This window comes from Tasmannia lanceolata, unplaced genomic scaffold (assembly GCF_043159265.1).
Source record: "Tasmannia lanceolata isolate RefF3 unplaced genomic scaffold, GAP_Taslan_0.1 ptg000002l, whole genome shotgun sequence".
Lineage (NCBI taxonomy): Eukaryota > Viridiplantae > Streptophyta > Magnoliopsida > Canellales > Winteraceae > Tasmannia > Tasmannia lanceolata.
The window spans coordinates 53,589,121-53,611,112 of NW_027518679.1; the positions used below are offsets into that span (position 1 = coordinate 53,589,121).

The following is a 21,992-nucleotide window of genomic DNA, read 5'->3' on the forward strand; positions in this document are numbered from 1 at the left end:
GTATATGTTATATTTTAACTAAATGAGGGGTATTTTCAAATAAAACTCTTCATGGGCGACATTACAGGGATAACGCACCCCCCTTTCTGCTCTAGTGTAAAAACTGGCTGCCTTACAGGATATTTCACTCCCCTTTCGCACTACAATTCTAATTCGGCTCGTCTTATTACGCATTTTTGCTCGGATTTTGATGAAATTTTGCAAGGATATAGTTGGGACCCTAACCTATCATAGGGTGAAATTTGGGGCCCTAATTCCTTGATTTGAAGGGTTTTCTATTTACACAAAGAGGTTTAAGGCACGGTCAAAATGCGGTGTCTACAGGCCCAACTGTATTTTAAGCTAGTGTGTAGATAAGCTATCTACACCATGGTGTAGAAAATCTTTTCTCATACTCTCTCTCTCTTCTCTCTCTCTCTATATATATATATATAATGGGAAAACTGTTTCTGGTCGATCAACCAGATAAGTTATCTGGTTACTCAACCAGAAATAGAGTGGAGTACACGTTGTTTGGGTGAGGCAACCTTTCATTTGATGGGCCCTAGCATAGATAAGGTGTGCCCAAAAAATCAGCTCTAGTGGATCATCCTAACCCTTCGATTTGCGGAGGTTAAATGGACGGGAATATCCATTTAACCTCCACAAATTGAAGGGCTAGGATGATCTTATGGAGCTGATTTTTTGAGCTTACGCTATCTGTGTCAGGGCACATCAAATGAATGATTTGGATCACCCAAACAATGTGGCCCCACTGTGTTTCTGGCTGACAGACCCGATAAATAAAGTATATATATTGGATTTGGAGGCAATTTCGCCGAAAGCCATTTGGCAGCTGACTTTTGCAAGAGAGAAAAGCCTCCTCAGATTAATAAGTCAACCTGCTGAAAATTGAGCATGTGTGGCAGTTTTTTATGCATATGTCAGCCACGAAATGGCTTTCCACGAAATGGCATAGCAAATCCCCCCCCCCCCCCCCCCCCCACACACACACACAAGCACGTCCATATTTTGATATTTGCACAAACCCAGCCGTCGTCGTTTCTTTTTTAATTGGCTTGTGAGAGCCTTTTGGGGAATGTAATAACCTTTTAGCAGCCCTTTAAATACTAGAAGACAAGATGAGTTCATGAAAATATCAAAATATGGTTGTGCTGATATCATTTACCTATAGAGAGAGAGAGATTGCTGAAGGTTACAATAATCATTAACAAACATAAGAGAAGAGAAGCTGACATACCTTTTAAAGAAAAATAAGAAATGTGGAAAAGATCTTGATGTTTTAAACTGTCGAAATAACATGAAAATATTAATGAGAAAAAGATTCGACAAAAGTTACTAAAAGGTTGAAAGATCATTTACCGAGCAAGAACTTCGAAGCCCAATCAAGCAATTGTGCAAGGCAAAAGATCTAAAAATGACATTGAAACGTTTGTGGGTAAAAGATTCATGGATTCAAGAAAAAACGGCTTTTAGAGAAAAAGCAAGAACATGAACTTACATTAACAGAGAAAAGTATTCATGAAAATGATGGATTCAAAAAAAAAGATTGAATTAGCTCCAAATAGATCTCTATGTTGAACTGTCAAAATAACTTGAAAACTGAGTAAAAGATTAAAGAAGAAAGGTTTTAAGAGAAAGAGCAACAAAAATGTTAGATTCAAGGAGGTTTTAAGAAATGGAAAGAATCACCGAACATAGAAATGCATTCAAGCGATTTCAATTAATCTCAACGCGAATCTATAGTACACAGAGAGAGATTCTCATACTCACCAAGAACAACGCGTAAGAAATATGCCTTAACCACAAACGATCCATGGACAAACCTAGTTCATTCATTAACATCAAAACAACAAACATTATAAACGACTAAGTCGCAGATTAGGAAATATGCCTTAATCACAGTAACCAGAAAACCCTTAAACTAAATAGAAAAAAAAAAGATTCTAAAAAGAATGGAGAATGGAGAAAATGGACGGAGAAAAAAAAAAGAATCATACTTGAATTAGAGTAAATGAAGGGACAGTCAGGAGAGCTGAAATTTAGGTTTTCTTGGGAGAGGTTTTACAAATCGAAGGGAAACTATACACGGAAGGAAGAGAGAGGTGGGAGATAGTTTTGTTTCCTTTCTTTTAAAACTAAGGCCCTATACTATTTATTTACATGGCGAAAAAAATATTTTTGGAGGACAAAAATTTTCTTGGGAAATTTTTTTCTTTCCATAATTTAAAGGGAAATGACATGATTATGGCTAATTAACAGGGATATTATCGTGAATTGAATGCCCTTTTATATAAAAATTTATATTGGTTGGTTCGAGTAATCTTTTCCATGTCTAAAAAAAGTAGGAAATTTTAGAAATATCTTTCCAAGCTTTCCAACAAAATTTTTGGAATACAAACCCTACCCAAGTTAAATGTAATAAAAAAAGGGATTTTTTTTAAAAAATTGCAAACATTTGGTGATGTTGTCAATCAAGGGTACCTTTTGAAATTTTGTAAAAGAGGGGCGGTCAGGTACATTTAGAAAGTGCTTAGGACAAGAATACCCTCATTCCTCCTTTTCCTCCACCTTTTTAGCTCTAATCCCCATGCACTTTTCACCTACCTTTTCGCATTTTCCCTCTACCTTTTACTTTCTTCTTCCCCAAGCCTTCCCAAACGTGAGAAACTCCATGAAACTCCATGGAAGCTTGCCATTGCCACACGTTCTAAGCTCCATTTCCATTGCCTTATGGAAAAAAAACTCCACTAGTTCTCTTGAGTTTTCTTTGGGTGCTCTGGTATGTCTACTCTCCTCCACTTGCTTAGGTTCTACATGTTGTTTTCATGTTTTTTAGTGATTTGGTTTATTTTCATCATCTCTATAGTGGTGTCTTTGTTTGGTTGCATGTATGTTTTGACCTCTCTCTCTCAATGGTTGAATGGTTCTAAAGTTCTAAATGGTTTAATGGTTGTAAACATTATCAAACCCATTTGGTTACTCTATTTAGACACTAAGAACAACCCATTTATACAGTTGGAACCATTATGTAGACCTCGGACCACAATTTAGTGGTTCCAATTGATTAAATAGTGGTTTCAAGAGTGTAAATTATGGTTCTAAGATTGTAAATAGGGGCTCATAATTGTAAAAGTAATCATGAGTGTATTAATAGTGGTTTAGGTACTCATAATCAGTATGTATACACTGGGAACCATTATGTAGACATCGGAACCATAATTTAGTGGTTCCAAGAGTGTAAATAGGAGTTCATACATTGTAAAAGTGATCATGAGTGTATTGATAGTGGTTTAGGTACTCATACTCAGTATGTATACAATCAGAACCATTATCGGAATCACAATTTAGTGGTTTGGAAGGTTGCAAAAGTGATCATAAGCGTATTAATAGTGGCTTAGGTACTCATAATCAGTATGTATACAATCGGAACCATTATATAGACCTCGGAACCACAATTTAGTGGTTCTAAGAGTGTAAATTTTGGTTCCAAGAGTGTAAATAGGGGTTCATACATTGTAAAAGTGATCATGAGTGTATTAATAGTGGCTTAGGTGCTCATAATCAGTATGTATACAATCAGAACCATTATGTAGACCTCGGAACCACAATTTAACGATTCCAAGAGTGTAAATAGTGGTTCCAAGAGTGTAAATTATAGTTCTAAGAGTGTAAATAGGGGTTCATACATTGTAAAAGTGATCATGAGTGTATTGATAGTGGTTTAGGTACTCATACTCAGTATGTATACAATCAGAACCATTATCGGAACCACAATTTAATGGTTTGGCATGTTGCAAAAGTGATCATGAGTGTATTAATAGTGGCTTAGGTACTCATATGTAAACAATCGGAACAATTGTGTAGACGTGGTTCCGAGAGTATAAATAGTGGTTCCAAGAGTGTAAATTATGGTTCCAAGATTGTAAATAGGGGTTCATACGTTGTAAAAGTGATCATTAGTGTATTGATAGTGGATTAGGTACCCTAAAATAAAAGTTTAGGGTAACCATTTGCATGACCCTAATACAGTCTCTCTGAATAATTATGGCATTCAAAGAAGCAAATGAAGAAGGTCCAGAGCAACATCAACCTTCTGCAAGAGAAGATAAATGTGTAATAACTAGATCACCCATGCAAGAAAGCTCCATTAGCAAAGCTGCATTCAATAAAGTCTCCAATTTACTGGAAGATAGAAGGATAGAAAATTGACATACTGCATTACTATTGCAGGGAACCAAATCCAATATGTTAAAAATTTCCATCACCGGACATCTCTGCTCATCTGAGCCGATAAGCCAGTGGGCATATCAAGATAATGTCAAAACTAAGATCGGCCGACGATGACGCAGATAGATTAGCTTAGGCAGGGATGGGCAGAGAAACTCTAGAGATATTTGATTCTATGTTAATTTGATACTATGGTAGATGAGATCCATGAGCAATTTGCAAACTCTCGTGTTCGTTTTCATCACGTGCTAAGATGACGCGGATATATTAGCTTGGGCGGGTAGAGAAACTCGACAGATCTTTGATCCCCCTGGGCCTTTATTGTTTTTTGTTTGTATTCATTCCCTGGCCTTTATTGTTTTTGTTTGTTTTTCTGACCTTTTGTTCTCCTTCTGTTTAGACCTCCTCAGTCGCGACCTCCTATCTTTATTTTAATAAAGTTCTTCTCACCATTAAAAAAAAGGACCATGAAGGACCATAGTAAGAAATCGCATACATAACAGTAAGAACAAATGTTAGTTAAGCAAATTATCATGGCATTGCAAAAAAAAATGATGAGGCTGATGCAAAAGACAGATTTGAACCATTTAGTAACCAACATAGAAGTCACAGATATTTCTACAAAACTCAAAATTGTAGCAAAGCAAAAATGCTTGGAAGCACAACTATGATGGAAAAGAATGCAAGAAGCTGTAGTATGAAAAGAATTGTGAGGCTACAAGGAAATTTCTAATACTCTGGTTTAGTATCCATTTTCAGTTTAGGTGTCTCATTATTTGAATTACAACGACCACCCCAAAATCTTTTACTGTGTAAGGAATCAAAAGAATGAGTCAATAGAGAGAGAAAAAGGTCAACTATATTCAACGCCAAAATCAATTCCAAATGCTGCCACCAATCCTCAATCGGTTGTTGTACTGTTTCGAGTCTAAGAATTATGGCGGTATACTCCCATCCATAACACCAGGTCCTAACAGATGCCCGATATCTCCAAAATCAGCAGGTCCTAACAGATTCAAGATATCTCCAAAATCATCTTCCGCATCTTGTTGCCCTAGATCATTCTGATGGATTAGATGCTGAAAAGTTTGCGTGCCCTCATTTAACTCCTCAGCACCTACCACTTCAGGCTGACTGATTAGTTGCTGATAAGTTTGTGCGTACTCAGTTAACTCCTCAGTACCTACCACTTCAGGCTGACGATTTCCCATAAGTTCTTTGTCAGTCAACCTCAGAACTTGTCTTTGCAAGTCATGAATTTGTTGTCTCAAACCCCGATTCTCTTCTTCCAATTCCAGAATCCTCCCACAGCTGCCCCTTATTGGATCATCCATTCTTTGTTGAGCTTGTTGTTTCAAGTTATCAAAAAACTGTTGAGTTTGTTGAGGATTTGTCCCAACTACATAATCCATCTGCTTATTTATGCTGGCCAATCCATAAATTTCATGGATCGACCAAAAATCATTTCTTTTAAATGCTGAAAAAAACAAATAAAATCTACAACCCTCGCAGTGCTTCCTTTTAAGAACCTTGCAAGCTCCACAATTGGCAGCCATACCTGCAGAAAATAATAAAAACATTTAGATAAGGATGTTGTTGACCAAACTATCAATAAAAATCCATGCTAAATGTGGTATTAAAAATTTCGTATATTGTTAATATACAAAACTGGAAACAAATACAGGTATTTGAATTGTTAACCGAGCCGGTGTGGGCTGTTTAGCACTTAAACAAACAACACAATTGACAATGGTATCATTCCAAAAGATCTTATATTCTTTTATTGTGATTTAAAAAGTAACCGCAAGTGCACGGATCGCGTGTAGTTACGGGTCGAACTCAGGGAAGAGAATGTAGACTTTCTATTTTTATATTATTTAGAAATAAAAGTATAATAAGTTATTGCCTGGCATGGGTCTCAGGATTTCCGTGGATTTACCTCGGAGCCAACAACTTACTATAAATTTAATCCTTAAACAAAACAAAGATCGAAACTAACTTTAATCTGATTATTACTTTATTTCCTATATCTAGGCAAAGTGAACCAAAGATTTAATGATTCTATTAAGTACATACTAAATAAGAAAGATCGGTTCTAATTAATGAAATAAATCAGTTCTAATTAACAAACAAATTAAAACTATTATAATTAGAAAATCAAAAACTAAAATATGAATTTTAGAATCTGGAATTAAAAATACTGTTTACTAAAACAGTCATATCTTACTCATCTGAACTCGGAGATGCTTATGAATTTTGTTGCTTGCAGCTTGTTTATACCATTATTCATCAAAATCAACTATGATTATAGAAGATGTTTCATCATTTTTAAGGCACTTATGAACTTCACATGCCTCTACAATATTTATTTTGGATAGACAGTTGAGTGTAGTGAAGGATGGTAAATTCTATGTTGCATGGATTCTTTACCCCACTATGCCGAATCCGTGTCGACACGTCTCCACATGCAAATTGGACATGGATTCTCGTGAGACACATCCGGATTCTTATCGTAGCCGTGTCCCGCACGAATCCTGTTTTTTTCCGGGGCCGATTCATCGTTGTCTCTTTTCCATAAGAATCCTGTTTTTCGGGAGAATCCGATTCATTGTTTTCTCTTTTAAAATGCGAATCATGTATATTTTCCCTTTAAATGCGTTTTCTTAACTTTTTTTTTATACGAAAGCACAACGCGCACTCTTTCAATAAAAACTCCAGAGCACAACCCCTTCCTCTTTTGACTCTCTTAATACAAAACTCGCAACAACCCTCTACCCTCAAATTTTTCATGAATATATATTATATATATATATATATATATATATATATATATATATATATATATATATATATATATATATATGCACACACACACACACATATTCATATTTAAATTTTTAATTTTGAAAATTTTATTTTATTTAAAAAATACTGAATCCGAATCCTACTTTTTGGGGCTTGCCGAATCCATGCAACATAGGGTGAATTAGATCACAAAAATTCAACTCCAAAAAACAAGAAAGAAAAAGTATCTTTATTTCATTTAATTTGGTGTTTAAGTGGCTATAATATGGGAACAAGGAGGTGTAAGCGATGTCTTTATTGTCTTGGAATAAATTGTCAGTCTATTTATGTATAAATTGAAGTTACAGCCATAATCATGCCTATTGGAAGGGCGTGCATTTTGTTTTGGTTTTGATCATAGCATAGATCTGCAACATAGATTCAGCTCTGTCTCATACTTGTACATATGTTTTAATTTTTTTTTGTATGGAGCTGATTTTTTTTATATACCCTGCTTGTTATCCTTCATTGGCTGTTTCAATTCCCAAATGTGACAAGGCATTAACATTCAAAGAGGAAAAAGAAATGAAGTAAAGTATGCACATACCTTTTTTTTTCCTATATCACCTGATCCTTATAGCTAGTTAGCCTGCAACCAATAAAAAAATGTGGTTATAAGAAGGGAGATGGTATTTTAGAGATTTTATATGGTGTGAGCCCACATAGTCCGGTATTTTCCAAAAAGTATTGTACATCATACACCATTGGATGATCTAAACCGTCTATTTGATGTGCCACAATGTAAATACATTGTGCCCCCAAAATCATTTCTATAGGATGATCCCAACCCTCTGTGGGACCCTCGAAGGAAACGGCGAGATGAAACCCCGCGGCCTCTCGATCTCCACAAGAGTTGGAGGGCTCCGTGCGGCTCTTTAAATGTTGCTGCTCTCGCAATCTAAGAATAATGGCGTGCGATACCACTGGATTTGGGATCAAATGACCCGAAATCAAGTCGTACCTAAATTAATGTCCCCCATACAGATCCAAGGAATCCGATGGGAATAAAGATAAGAGTCGCCATCTAGGATTAAGGCCTAGAACCCATAAACTCTGTACTGAATGAAGGCATGTCGACGTTTCCAAAGTGAAGGGTTCGAGCCTGGTTACGAATGGGGAAGGTGTTAGGCACCCCATTCGCCCGAGAAACTCGGTCTCTAATGCCATTTTTATTAGTTTTAAGGAATTTTAGGCGAAAAGGCGTAAAATGGTAACAACCATCTCCAAACGAACGATTTATCTACAAAAAAAGTGGTCCCATTTTGATCAACTCGCGTGCAACCCCAACGTTGCATGACCCTAATACCTGTCTCCAACTACGGCTAAACAAGTATAATGCTAGGAAAGTAGTAACCAAACACATGCTGATAAAGATAAACATGCAATCAAGCAAGAGATAGTTCTGAGCAATAAGCAATCAGAGCAGTAAAGTAAGCACTCAAGCATGCATCACTAAGTAGGAGATAAGACTAAGCAGCAAATAATCAAAGAAAGTAAACACACTAACATGCACCTAACTACGCAGAAGATAATGCAAAGCAGTAAACAACCAAAGCAGTAGAATAAACACCCTAGCATGCGAGCCTATGCAAAAGATAACAGTAACCAATCACATGCTGGAAAGTAAGCAAGCTGAGAGTAAACACACAAGAAACTAAAAACAAACACACAATAAGTCAAAAGATGCAAGAAAGAAAAGAAATTGGGAAATAGACTGTGTGCAAGGACCAGAAATGCCAGGGAAAAGAAAAGGGGACATACGATAGGCTCAGGGGGCGATTCTAAAATAATCAAGCCCAGTGATTCTTATCCTCTAAAGATGGAAAAAATCTCAGTCTCGCGATCGTTATAGCCTATCATTGGGCTCAACGAGGACAATCCCTGCGAAGGGGCCACGCTACGTCATCCCCTAAGGGCTCACGAGGACAATCCCTAGGAGGGGATCACGCTACGTCATCGCTCGTCCCAAAACCAGATAAAACATCGGAAAACCGATGCAAGACGGAAACCGCGATAAAAATCGGAAATGGAATGAAAATAGGGCTCTGAGTGACCTTGCAATCACCATCCTTGGCCCATTTTTTTTGTTTTTGTATTTTTCGTGTTTTTCTTGTTTTTGTTATTTTTATTGTTTTTGTTGTTTTTGGAAAAAGGGAATCGACGCGACATGAAAGGGGATTCAACCAAAAAAAGGGGACTGCTACTTTTCTATATGCCTAAGACAGACACGCTATTCTAAAAACTCGCAAACTCAACTATCAAGTCCAAGGGGAGTGTCGATAAGCAGGGTTGTCCCATAAGTTTGTGATCAAAATGCCTATGTGTGATCATTCCGAAAGATATTGGTACCGAAAGATATTGGTAAGGTTAACCTTACCAAGAAACTCCGATAAAGTGGGTCATATAAGCCATGCAAGCCCCGAGGAACTTACAAGTGAAATTATATCATCCCCTGATATAGGCCTTTCTACCACAAACGAACGGAAAGGACCTAATCACAACGCCCTCCCAAACTCAATAATTGCTTTACAAACCAAGGAGTCTTTTCATTAAGGCAGACACTACCCTCTTCTGAAATTGCCCATCAAAATGAGGCTAATCCAGATACCTTGCAAGAGGAGGTTGTTTTCATAAACAAAACAGCTATGTGATTAACCTAAAACAGAAAGATATACTATACTACCACCATTGATCACTGTCTAGACCTATAAACACCATTTCTCAAGGAAGGTAAATGGATGGCAGAGATAGCAGAAATCAAAAGTACAAGGAAAAAGTGCAACTCAAATAAGCTACTAATGTGTACATGGTACCATGTTTTTACACTGGCCTGAATTAAGCTAGTCTTCTCTTCCCTAATCAGCTATTGAGCTTTCTCAAAATTGCAATAGCCTTTGACAGCTTGCCGTATAGAGAGAAGACGAGCGGATTTACTCCATTATTAAAACATGGTGGTAAAGATACCGACCTTCTGAGAATGGAACTGAGTCTTCCAAGACTACATTAAACCCTCTGGTCTCTTATTGCCGAGATGGCCTTCCCAAAATTATTAACAGTTCCAAGAAGAACCTTAATAATCTGGTCATAAAAAGAGACATAATGGCCTAGTGTAATTATGATGACTGGGCAATGTTGATATTGGAAATCAATAGGAAAATCAACCTAAATGGGTAAGGTAAACTAAGATTAGGCCTCCCATAGGAACCAAAAAAGAAAAAAATAAATAAAGTTTAGATCCTCGGTGGAGCAACCAGAGATGGGAGTAAAATGGCGAATTAAAAATCAAACTCTCAGAGAGAGAAATAAATCAAAAGCTTGCAGATGTGATCACAAACAAAATGAGGAAAAAGGAACAGCACATCACATTTTGGAGGTAATAAAAAGTAATAGAGAGAAGTTGATGTACCTAGCTTTTGTTGCGACAAGAACTGACCGTGAGATTGGCCAGAATTGATAGGGAATTTGCGGCCGCGCTCTCTTTTCGACAACATCCGGGTGACCCGCAAGCTTCCGTTTCTTCTCAAATTAACCACAACGAGGATAGGGACTTTGAAATGGTAGGGCTTCAGCAGAAATAAGATAGAGGTGTTGAAGGCAAGGTTTGTAAGAAATTGGTAAATAGATCTTGGGTTTTGGAGATGAATGTTGGGGAAGACGATGGCTGAAATTAATGGAGATTTGGATGGAGAAACAGGGTCATGGCTAAGGATCCAGGGCCAAAGCAAAAGGGGTTTGGTTTCAATGGAATTGGAGAAGAGGGTCTGATGAGGTAATGAGGGTGATAGAGGAGGAAGTGGGTTTGATGGTGATGAAAATGGGAGGGGTAGAGATGATGGAGATTGGTGGTCTCTTCCCGGATTCCGGCTAGGTCGGCCGGAGAAGATGACTGAAATGGGTTAATGGAAATGGAAAAGGGGTGAGTGAAGAGGTGGTGGCTGTTGAGGGGGGTCGGATTTGCAGAGGTGGTGATGGAAGGGGTAGGTTGGCCAGAGAAAATGGAGCCTTCGGCCTCCTCCCTCCCTCTCTCTCTCTCTCTCTCTCTCTGGCTGTTGAGGTGGGTCGGATTTGCAGAGGTGTGATGGAAGGGGTAGGTTGGCCAGAGAAAATGGAGCCTTCGGCCTCCTCCCTCTCCCTCTCTCTCTCTCTCTCTCTCTCTCTCTCTCTCTCTCTCTGTATATCTTTTAGAAAATGAGAGCCCCCTCTCCCTTTTTCTCTATTCGGCTCTCTGTTGCGGCTTAGCAAACCCTAGTTCGGTTTCTTTTATGGCGTGAGGGGGATTGTGCTGATATTAGCACCCCTAAGCTTTGATAATTACACACACCCATTCATTTCATCCTTTCCCCTTTGGTTAGATGTGCATGATAATTGGTATGACCACACCCATGATTTGATAAACCACCCTTCTTTTATATGGGAAATGATATATTTCGCCCATTCTATTCCATGGACAGCCCCTATGGTGCATTTATGACTACTCTTTTAACCTATAGGGGGGTTCAAGTAAAAGGCAGGGAAGTGAACAAAAGATAATGATATATTTGCCTCCTCTTTCTTCCTTGGACAGCCCTCTTTAGCGTATTTTCTACAGGGTGGTCTAAGCAAGAAAAGGGGAAGAGTGAATTACTTTTCCCTTATATCTTTTCGTAGGGAAATGAAACTGGCACATCCATATTTTGATAATTACACTCTCTCTGCTTATCTTTTCTCATTTGTGGAGTGCTTTGGGAAAATGTAAAAGCTATTTGATAATTCTTTAAATCCCAAGACAAATTGGGTTAGTGAAAATATCAAAATAGGACCGTATCGATATACATTGGGGCCCCGGGGGATCGAATAGAGGAGTGCCAATACCAAAAACTCAGGAGTACTTTGTCATTTTTGCAAATTTTGGAAACATGAGAGAGAGATTTGAGGCGATTAAATGAAGGGTCCTTCAGAGAACCTGGGGGATCATTTGAGCTTCCAAAGACTTCAACAATAATCAGCAAATGAGGATTTTTCGGGTTCTTCTACATTTTGGGATCGGTTCTTCGATTTTTAAAGTTAGGGCTCGGTTTTAGGACATTAGGGAATTGGTTTTCGGATCCAGGGGTTCGGGAACTTTACTCGATTTTGGGATCTTTATTCGACTTTGAGAAATTGAGTCGGGTCAAAATGGGGTGTCTACAACCTCTGATCTACATAGCTTCTAAATATGCAATTCCTCTATAGATCATAGAGCTAGGATCATCCTATGGATATCATACAGCTAGGATCATCCTATGAAAATGGTTTACTGAGTCAAATCGGCAATGAAAATATTAGAAGCAAAATGACGTGGATCCAAGGGTCGTGTCACTGATGTCTGCAAGGGCGCTTGTGAGTTTAGCATCCCTCTTAAAAAAGATTTTTTTTGTAAAAAAAATTGGAAAAGAAAGAGAGATGCTCCCCCATTGACTGCAGAGAAATCTTTTTACATTTTCTGGTTTGTCGAAATTTCTGATGATTTTATAGTACGTGGAACTGTTTTTGACTTTTTTCCACGGAAGTTTTTTGGAATTACTTATTTTTACACTGTTTTATTACACTTGAAACCACGTCACTTCAATTTTTATTTAGAGTTATATTCAATTTAACATAAAATGTTAGCCCTTTAAGGAGCTGTTCGTTTGAGACTGGCAACAAATAATTGTGAGCCCCAGACCAATTATTGGACTCAAAATTAGTTTCAATTTTGGGTCCAATAATTTGGATTGGGCCTGATAATTGGTTACTAAAATCTAAAACGAACACGGCATAAGTCTGCCTGAACCAGCCAATCTGACTGCCAAGTCCAAAGGCTAAAGCCCGCCGAGGCCCTCACGACCCTCGGCCAGCAAGGAGCACTTATTAGGCTTTGTTTGGATGCCAATTGCAAGGAATCCTTAAACAATCCCAAGCAAAAAAAAAGCACTTTTTCCTCTCCGTTGAAACGACTGAGAAACAACCAGTTGCTCTAAAAGCTTAAGTTGTTGTAGAAGGTGTTATTTAATCTTTTATACTTTAACACTTCCCCTCACGTGTGGCTTTGGCCTGCACATGGCACATGTGGCCCTTCTTTTTTGGGCTGACCATTTCATGTGCACTTTTTAATAAGCTTGACCGGTTAGAGAAAGCGTTATTTAATCTTTTATACATTAACATTCTCTCCCGTCTCTTAGTTAGCAAAACTCCGTTTTAAAAATCGTTCTCTGTTTTTTTCTTTTCTCTCTTTTTTTTTTTTTTGAGGTTGTCCGTTTAAAACTTTTACAGTGAAAGAAAAGAAAAAACTCCATTTTTTTCTTTTTGAGGAAAACGTTCTAAACACGTTTAAAACACATTTTAGACGTATTAAACACATTTTTTGGCCAATTTTCCAGCTTTACGCTCGCTATATTTTGTTAATGACAAAAGTTTAAAGGCATTTATTTATGTTTCCGTTTTCTTGAACAAATACCGTATAAAACTCGAATTTTTCCCTTCCCTTTTTCTGCCGAATCACATTTTGCTGACTATGTCCCGTCTACGTGGTATATGATGACTGTTTTTACTATAGTTAAGAAGTTCATCTTGATAGATCAGTTCTGAAGCAGTCTATAGATCTTATATTTTTTTTGAGATGCACCAAGTACACACGATTGGCTCCCTACGCACTCTGAAAACCCTACGAATTTCCTTTCCTTTATTTCCTATTTCTCCTCTCTTCCCTTGAAGTTAGCTCATTCTCCAAACTTCCTTCTTCAATTTTTATTTTTTTTTAAATTTTAACATTTTGAAAGAAAAAATAGACAGAATACATTGTTCCTATAGAGGGTCAAAGACTCTGTTATGTAACAAAGAAAACAAAAAAAAAGTGAAATTGGAAAAATATGCTGGCAAAAAAAAGAAGAGATGAGTGCCCCTTTTAAAAACAAAGAGTGCAGATATCATCTCCCGAAAATGAAATTCAAAGAAAGAACATGCTTTTTGAAACATTAGAACTCACAATCATATGCTAAAAATCCCAAGGGAATCAGATAAAGAAAGTTCCGCAAAGCCACTAAGGCAGTTCTCTGACCAGAGGGATCAGCAGGAGAGAACATCCTAAATCTGGATATAGCAACCATTGAAACAATGTGAGAACAAATCATATTCATTAGTCCCGGCAGTCATCTATTAAATTGAACGTCTAGAATGCAGAAGCTTACCCCATCCCCCCCTCAACAGCATAATCATTGCGGCACAAGTACGCAAGAGCCATAAAATGTGGTATTTGCCAAAAATATAGGGCATCAGGTAAAATCATCCCATTGAGCGAAACCTGACCGAATTTGGTATTAAATTTCGGTTTCAGTCGTCACGGAAGCAGAAATGTTTCGGTTTCGGTTGGAAATTTTGTAAAATAATGGAAACATATCCAAATGATAGAATTTAAAGATGAAACTTAGGGAAATACTAGAATAAGCACAAATACACACTTAGAAACCATCACATAAACAAGATAACGATGCGTAATGGTTTAAAACATCGAACACCTAGTGACATGTACTGTTGCGCACATGTATGATAATTTACTACATACCAAATTCCATGTGTAATTCATATAAATATTTATGCATAATACATGCATCACATTTCGCTTGGAAATCATATAAATATAATTACGTAATACATATTGATATAGTATACTGCTAGTACACTTACGATTTTGGTTTATTTATTTTCGTTGTTTCGGTTTCTATTTCGGTGGAGATGGAAACGGAAACATTTTGGTTGTTTCATGTTGGTTTTGATGGAAATTTAAAACCACGGGGATAATGTAATACCTGTGCTTGAGTTGCTTTGTTGACTTGATAATTTGTTGAGATTGTGTTGTATGGTTGGGCTTCTATTTGGTTGCCTCGGGCCTTTTCCCTTGAGTGAGGTGCTGGCCTTATGGTGTGATCAGTTCAATGCCAAGTGAGGTCTTGTCTGCATTAATGGAGGCCCAAGACGAGCCCAGATTCTTAATGCAAGAAGCAAGAGGATTTTGCTGATGTTCAATGTATCATTGTTTAATCTTAACAAGTTATTCTAAACATGTCTATAGCTGCAGTTGCACTTAATTATTCCTTACACGGTGCAATCTGAATCATATTTTGTTCAATTCTATACCACACCGTCTATACATAATACACATTTGATACCAATATTTGATTCCAATTTGAATCACGTTTTGCTAACAATGGTTGAGACAGATTAGAAGGAAGATAGGTTTGGATTTTAGTGTTGTCACATGCATTATGCCGCACGGCATGCCAAGTGTTCTTGTAACATGCCAAGAAAGAGTGAGACTTGTGGACCAAAGGAAAAGGCTTTGATGTATGTGTCATTGGTCATGGTATATTATTTAAATGAAGTGCCCATTTTTCTTTCCCACGTGACATGCATCCCTAACGGAAATAATAATCTTCTAAGAAAGAGTTCCCTCTTCTGGTATTCATTCAGACAAATAATTACAAAGCCTTTCTAAAAAATGAATGGAAAGGAAAAGGCTTTCCTAGGAAGTCCCTATCTTGGGCGAGGGAGAGACCTCTCCTGCGAGCCAAACACGCCCTAAAAAAGAAACGATATAAAAGTGGATGTTTTCTGATAAAATTTGCAGAATTGTTGGATTCAGGTCTTGAATTATAGGAAAACACTTGAAAAAAGGCTCTTAAAATGACAATAATATCCCTATATAAAGGTTAAATTCCCAAAGAAATATCATTCAGTGGTGACTGCATGCAAGCATCATCAACTTAGATCTGTCTTACCCTTGCAAATAGTCCCTCAATGCGGTGGTGTGAGTGTCTAAGTCTTTCGGCTTAGTAAAGCGGAGTGTGACATTTGGAGGAGTCTTTGTATTAGATTTTTGTATCCATTGTTTTGCGGGATACCTTTTGCCAGATGTGCTCTGATCCAACATTGTATTGCCTGGTGGAGAAATCCATCCAACCAGTTGAGACAGTTGACGGTTAAATAACAATTGACCAGTTGTCCACATTCAACTGATAAAATCTTCTTATTTCTTAACCCGGTTTGGTTAACCCGACCCGAACCCGAACCTGATTTCCTAAGTCGGGTTGGGTCGGGTGGGTTGACCTGCTGAGACAGGCTCCACTATTTTAGTGTTTTACAACACACGTGATGAGAGGCAGGAATGGTGGAGCATTTGGCATATAAAATGGTGTTCAAGAACTCCAAAAAAATCATTTTCATATAAATCTCACTGGGGAAACATTTGGCATTTAATTCTAATCTAATAATCAGTTTTCCACTCAAAACCAAATCAAACAGGGCCTTAATTCTGAATTCAACAATCTATTTTAAACTCAAAATTAATTCTCAAACATGGGGAATGACCATGAAAGAACCACATTAAGTCGGGCTACGGGTTGGGTCGGGCTGCCCAGTACCCAACCCAAGTTGCACCCCTAGTTTTTCTACACATTGTCCTAGCCCCTTGATACAACTTTCCCAACAAGGGAAAGCAATCCAGAGCTCCCAAACTGATTCACTAGACAGTTGCAACAAAACGGAGAAGGATTCAGCTCACATCACAACTTATACCCCTAAAGGATTCAAACCATCCATATATGGAATGGAAGGCCCTGGTGGATGGTGGTTCAAAAATCAAATTAATCACTAATCAGATGATCCTAATGCAACCATCTACAGACCATTTCAGTTTCAATCATCCATTCAAAATCCCAACAATCAGGCTTCATATCATGGCCCAATTCACAGTAAGGATCACGGTCCAGATAGAGTAGATCCTCAAACTAAACAGACACAAGCTCCTAAAATGGCTTCGAGGAGAAGGATGAGACCCTACCACAGATGGCCAAATGTACAAAGATTACACTGAACTTAAGCATCGGATTAATGAAATTTTGTTCAGTTGGATGGGAACCATTAGCTATTTATGTCTAACTATCCATTGGTAAGCCACTAAAATGGTTAGGAACATCCTACTGGGAAGACTTTTCTGTGAAGCCCCACCATTGGTGGATCCTAACAGGTGATTTCTTTCAATCAAAATAAAGATACCCATGTGAACAATGGAGAGATTGGGGGCAAAATACCAACTTGGGTGCCATTCAAAAATTTAAAATAAAATAAAATAATTATATATATATATATATATATATATATATATATATATATATATATATATATATATATATATATATATATATATATATATATAGGGAAAAGTGAGCGTACTCGGTCGAGTAGATAAGCTTATCTACTCGGTCGGCTAAAAACAATGGGGGCCCACATTTTTTGGGTGATCCAAACCATTCATTTGAAAGGTCCTTACCTAGATAGGGTATCCACAAAAAATCAGCCTCATAGGATCATCCTAACCCATCCAACAATGGAGGGAAAATGGGTAGTTTTGTGGACAAATTGTGTCTATCCATTTTTCCTCATATTTTCCTCCACATTTGAATCGGTTATGATGATCCTATGGATCTGATTTTCTGTGGGCACCCTATGTAGGTAAGGGCCTTTCAAATGAATGGTTTGGATCACCCAAACAGTGTGGGCCCCCACTGTTTTTAACCCGACCGAGTAGATAAGCTTATCTAATCGGTCGAGTAGGAACACTTTTCCGATATATATATATATATATATATATATATATATATATATATATATATATATACCTACTTGAGTAATCCTTATTCTACTGCACCAGGTTTCATAAAACGGTGGAGAATGATAATGGTGCGTAAAGTTGCTTATGCTTGTTCACCCACATGACATTTGCATGATTTGGACCATTCATCCAAAAGGCCCAGCAATGAAGATGGTGATCAAAGCCACATCTGCAGTGGCAAAAGTAGAAGCCCCTACTTTAGACTAAAATGGAGGCATAAAATGGGCCAAAAAAAAGGGTCAAAGAATTAAAAAAAATAGAGAGGACTCTGATGTCCTGGAGCATGATACTAACAGAACCCGCTCCAAAACTTCTTCAAAACAAAAACTCCAAATCCACAGACCATCAAAGCTCTCTGAAACTACAAAGCATCTGAAACCCTACGATTTCACCTCGAATGCAAGACTCAATCATCTACATCAAGATAAAACCTAAAAAGATTGAACTTTGAAAACCTGCATATACACTAAATTCCTGTAAGTGAACCTCAGCTTCTCTGAAGATTCAGGGAAGCTTTCATTAGGTCAGAAAATATCCATCTCAAACCACAAATATCATCTATATTGTTAGAAATAGAGAAATTTCAGAACATGTTCGCAATCGGATATTTATTGCAGCCCATCATTGTCATATCAACAAAATGAACTGCTACCTAAACAGAGAAAAGAAAAATACCCAACTTCAGTGAAAACAATAAAACTTCTCCTAATCTGTAAATCATCAGCAATCCAAAGATGTTGAGATCACATCTCACACGTAATCTCAGCATAGAAACACAAGTCTTGATTTGTTCGGTCTGGGAAGGGACACTGATGATTACGAAGCAATGTCTAGATTGTTTATATGCTACGGCCATTGAGGGTGCCTCTCAATAAAAATGAAAGAGGGTAACAGATTTACCTTTACTGTTTTAAAGCTGAGTTTTGAAAAGGAGAATCAACAATAGTACAAAACGGATTGGAAAGAAAGGGGGAAAACACGAGGGTGTATCCAAGTTGAAAGGACTTCTGTAATTATTATTTTCATTAGCAACCAGATAGATACAGGAGAATGTAAATGAGTTTTTGAATTGTACAAATCCAGGCGAAGCAATGATATTTACCAATCCCGCTTCAGCGTGGTGTTTCCAAATGTTCATTTTCGCTTGTTTCCACAGCTTCCTAAAGGTAAAAATAACAATAACAATTTAGGGGAGAGAGAGAGAGAGAGAGAGAGAGAGAGAGAGAGAGAGAGAGAGAGAGCACATTCAAACAAATCACGCATCACTACACTGCAAAAAATGAAATAAATAACTAAACTTGCCATATGACCCTTATATTTCCAACACACTTATGGTATAGATTACACTTATCGTATAAATTTCCTAAGAACCCACCTGATGAGCAAACTGAACTTTGGCTTTTCAGAAAAGATAGCGAAGTAGAAATTAATTGTCCTTGAAATCTCTTCCAAACACATGAGAAAGATGGGAAAACTAGAAATTGAAAACAAAACAAGTTGGAACCAGAATAGATTTGAAACGCCTAAACTTAGTGGAGAGCAGCTAGAATTGTAGAAAGTTAATTTGTAGAGGGTGATCTTAGAGAATTTCACAACGTATAGGGTATTTTCAAAAATTTCAAAAACTTGAAAGGATTTTAAGACTTCTAAAACATAAAACAGTGGGCATGAAAAGAATTGTGACAAGGAAACAACAATTCTGCAGTACAGTAGATTAGATATCGATCAAAGTGCTACCTCTTGGGAACGAGCTTGAGAAGCAGAGTGAAGCTGGCAACTTTCCATGTTTGAAAGCAACTGGACTACAGGCTTTAGATGAGGAACACTGTGAGAATCAAAATTATATTAGCCAACCGAAAAGACTGAGACCAAACCTTCCCTACTTCTAAAAGAAGAGAACTCCTAGTAGCTCGTAAATGGGCAAATGTGTCATTTTAGTGTCCTAAAAACCAGTGTATGGATGAAACAGACAAATGGAAAGCACGCCTTCATTAATACATGCTGGTGAAATATGCATTGCTTTTACAAGCTTTATTGCATTTCAAAAAATGATGAGGGAAACTAAGGTTCCTTTGATTTGGGAGTGCAACTTTAGTCTAAAATTGTGTTAGGAGAAAATCCAGCATACCTTATAAGTAAAATTGGTTTGCCATATGGTAGAGACTTTAAGAAGAGAGAGAGAGGAACATCAGGTGTTTTTTTTTTTTGCAATGGTTTCACTGAGCAGACCCGGCCTGGGGTGTGAGCTTGGCTTGGCATCCACATGTGAATTGCATGCACATGTGCTTCTCATGTGGGCCCTATCCATGGCACTCTCTATGTTTCCATTTTCTTTTCCCAATTTAACCCTTTAGCATTTGTAGAGGGTTTTTCTCAAGTTGTTTTGATGTAATACAACCCATAGTTGCCGGAAACTCCTTGGGCGGGTGGGAAACCTGTTTCCCCTAAAACGCGTTTATCGCGGCTCGTTTCCCCTAAAATGAGGGAAACACGTTTCGGAAACGTTTCCAAAATATGATACAAAATTGGAGAAATGTTTCTGAAACACATGGGGAAAATATGGAAAGCATATGTAAAACATGTGTAAACGCGTGACAAATGTATGCAACACTCGTATAAAACGCATATGAAACATCTAGAAAACATGCGTGGAACTTACAAAAATCATTTTAGAAAAAACAAAAAACACATCATTTCCTAAGATGTTTCTCGTACGATTTTCTATTGTTTCTCATTTCTCGTTTCCCCTGTTTTTTTCATGCGTTTCCCGTTTCCCGTTTCCATTTCACGTTTCGTTTCCCGAATCCGTTTCCCACCCTGGTAACTATGGTACAACCTCAAATTGACGTTGAGGATATGATGGATCATGAAAGTTAGAGCATCTAAAGGTTGTTATAACTTATAACCATGGTTTTAAATATTGGTTTCAGTTTCGGACTGAGCCGAAACCGAAATTTCGGCCTTCCTCGAGTTGCTCTTCATGAAGTTTTCATGTTTCACATTGTGAGCAACACTTCATGAGGTTCGTGTGGTCAACGGTTCGTGAGTCCACACTCTGTCAATGAGAACATTTCATCAAGGAGACATCTTTCCAGAAAGCCCTTTCACCAAGATATTGATCTAGAGGGGGACAATCTTTGCCTCAAGGAAAAAATGTCAAATCCTCGACTCGATCCAGAACGATATGTCACTCTTTCTGGGTTTTTTTTGCTTCTACACAACATTAAGGAATAACATGTGGTTCTATTTAGATTCTCCAACTACATCTACAGTGTGTGTTGTTCGATGCCTGTTAAATGCTTATGTTGCCATTATCAACGTCTAACTGTATGGAATATCATCCTTGACATCAACATACACCGAACTGAACATTTTTAAGGGAAGAGACATTTTAAAAAAACATTTTTAAGGGAATAAAACACCTATTGGTTAAAACATTTTTTGAAGATCTCTACAATAATTTTCTACAAGATTTTTGTGGGGTTTGGCCTCCAGTTGTAGTCTATCTAGATCAAATCGATTAAGATTCTCAATCTTTTATTTGATTCTAGATTTGAGGTATAATGCTGACAATTTTAACGAAAAGCTACATATCAATGTGAACTATGAAAACTTTAAGACGAGCAACTTGAGGAAGGAACATAAAGATGATGTTCGGGCTTTCTTGTGCATTTTGGGGGGAGGGAGAGGACTCCCTCTTTCAGTACACAAACGCTAAGCCGCCTATCCCTCTATCCATTGACTCTTTGTTTTAAGATCCTTCCTCGAGTTTCTCTTCATGAAGTTTTCATGTTTCACATTGTGAGCAACACTTCATGAGGTTCGTGTGGTCAACGGTTCGTGAGTCCACACTCTGTCAATGAGAACATTTCATCATGGAGACATCTTTCAAAGAAGCAAATGAAGAAGGTCCAGAGCAACATCAACCTTCTGCAAGAGAAGATAAATGTGTAATAACTAGATCACCCATGCAAGAAAGCTCCATTAGCAAAGCTGCATTCAATTAAGTCTCCAATTTACTGGAAGATAGAAGGATAGAAAATTGACATACTGCATTACTATTGCAGGGAACCAAATCCAATATGTTAAAAATTTCCATCACCGGACATCTCTGCTCATCTGAGCCGATAAGCCAGTGGGCATATCAAGATAATGTCAAAACTAAGATCGGCCGACGATGACGCAGATAGATTAGCTTAGGCAGGGATGGGCAGAGAAACTCTAGAGATCTTTGATTCTATGTTAATTTGATACT

At 37.6% G+C, this 21,992-nt stretch overlaps 2 long non-coding RNA genes across 2 annotated transcripts; both read right to left on the reverse strand.

Moving 5' to 3' along the window:
• Positions 1-4,791: 4,791 nt before the first annotated feature.
• Positions 4,792-11,262, reverse strand: LOC143878855 (uncharacterized). Its single transcript, XR_013251093.1, has 3 exons — positions 10,481-11,262; positions 7,622-7,663; positions 4,792-5,788 (listed from the first exon to the last, which is right to left on the reverse strand). It is a non-coding gene; the product is annotated as an uncharacterized LOC143878855 (long non-coding RNA).
• Positions 11,263-15,060: 3,798 nt separating this feature from the next.
• LOC143886931 (uncharacterized) lies at positions 15,061-19,883 on the reverse strand. Its single transcript, XR_013253949.1, has 3 exons — positions 19,475-19,883; positions 18,840-18,897; positions 15,061-15,645 (listed from the first exon to the last, which is right to left on the reverse strand). It is a non-coding gene; the product is annotated as an uncharacterized LOC143886931 (long non-coding RNA).
• Between the last annotated feature and the right edge of the window lie 2,109 nt (positions 19,884-21,992).